This window comes from Oryzias melastigma, linkage group LG4, assembly GCF_002922805.2.
Source record: "Oryzias melastigma strain HK-1 linkage group LG4, ASM292280v2, whole genome shotgun sequence".
NCBI lineage: Eukaryota > Metazoa > Chordata > Actinopteri > Beloniformes > Adrianichthyidae > Oryzias > Oryzias melastigma.
In genome coordinates, this window is record NC_050515.1 from 19,446,650 (window position 1) to 19,448,430 (window position 1,781).

The following is a 1,781-nucleotide window of genomic DNA, read 5'->3' on the forward strand; positions in this document are numbered from 1 at the left end:
AGAAACTTACAGGCAGTCTTTTTTTTTATTATTTTCTCATTCTTGTCTTTCCTACATAAACAGCCACATACCAGCCATGGTGGGGTCTTAAAGGTGTCTAGCTTGTGGAGAATCATCTGAAGTATGTGCACCTTTAAAGTTCCAAGCAGTCTCAAATAGCCTCCTAATGAGCTGTGGCACCATTCAGAAGCAGCTGCTTTGACAACTACTGCATAGTTCATGTTTATTTTCACCCACATGATTTAAGCACATGCACAAAGAGTAAACAGCATGACAAAAAAAAAAAAAAAAAATCACTTCAGTTAGAGGATTTTTTTTTTTCAAACACTGGATGTTTTTAAATGTTCAAAGCAGCATGTGTCAAACTTTGCCTTTTAAATATTTATTTAATCTATTTTAGATGAGCTCTCTGACACTGTTTGGGGAACAATGCACAAAGTTTATTAACTTCTCTGACATGCTATATTCTAGGAACTTTAAGCTTTCAAAGATTATTTATGCCCAATTACTTTTAAAACACTTATTTTAATGTAAGACTTGGAACTTATGGTGACAGGCTCCTCATTATTTCTTCAGTCCAAAGCACCTACATTAAGAGATCGGAGTGTTTCCAGCTTAAATTATGTTCAAAGGATAAACAAAGAACAATAACAAACTATTGAAAAATACTTTTTTCACAAATAAAATAATTCTTGAAGAAAAAATAGCAATTGTTTATTATTACGAAATAAATCAATAATAACAATTTTTTTTTTTTTTTTGTCAGGTGTGTAAAATTGTGGAATATATAAAGTTTCTGAGCCATGTCCAAACATCAATACAGTGTTCCCTTGTTTATTGCAAGATATATGTTCCATAAATACCCCATTATAAGTAAAATCTGCAAAGTAGGATTACAAATGTTTTAAGGCTGTAAATTCCCTCACATTTATATGTCTAATAAATTACTATAGAAAAAAAATGAAGAGCTGCTTGCCATCAAAGATTTATGTAACTTTTTCAAGCTGCTCATGCAGCATCTCTATACAGAAGACCCTGCACAAAAGAGATTCCTTGACAAATCAATAGCTAACAGGTGGAAACCTGCACTGAAAATATTTACGAAACAGTGAGACTGCAAAAAGTGAACTGCGAAATATTCATTTTTTGAATATTTAAACATTCCCTCCAAGATTTTCCACTGTTGCAATTTCTCCACTTGTCACATATAATACACAATACAAAGACTTCGTCCAATCCCAGGAACTTCGGAACAACTTTGGCCAATTGCTTTCATTTTCAACAAGATCCACTAGACCAGGTTCAAAGATGTATGTTGTAGGATTTTATTTTCACAAAAAACGTCCTATATTTTCGCAAAAGCTTTTCATACACTATATTTTATTAATTTTTTCAAATGGATTTCATTTTATGCATCTTAATACTTTTTTTAATTAATGTTTTTTCATATTTACCTGCTTTCTATTCACTTGTTTTTTAATTACTTTTTGATTTCCAATTATGTGTTAATGCCAGTTTCAGGAACGTAGGAGTGAGTCATGATTGGGGGATGGGTTGCCTGAGATCAGTGATATTGGTTAAGATGGCTTCTGGTATGAACATTAAATGATCTGTAAGTGTTTGTACTGGTGACACACCCCTGCAAGCCTGCAAGAGCCAGAAACAAACGGGTTGGAATCAGACCATGCAGCCAGGACACGGCGAAGACCATGAGGCAGGCTGCAGAGAAAATGCTCTTCATTTACAAATAAATGGCTAATTTGACCTCTTGAGTTGTACTT

At 33.5% G+C, this 1,781-nt stretch overlaps 1 long non-coding RNA gene across 1 annotated transcript in view; it reads right to left on the reverse strand.

The window, feature by feature from the left end:
* Positions 1 to 745: 745 nt before the first annotated feature.
* The window catches only part of LOC118598683, a 1,509-nt gene continuing 473 nt past the window's right edge, over positions 746 to 1,781 (reverse strand). Inside the window, exon 2 of the long non-coding RNA XR_004947780.1 lies at positions 746 to 1,765. This is a non-coding gene — a long non-coding RNA (uncharacterized LOC118598683). The remainder of the gene's footprint in view (positions 1,766 to 1,781) is intronic.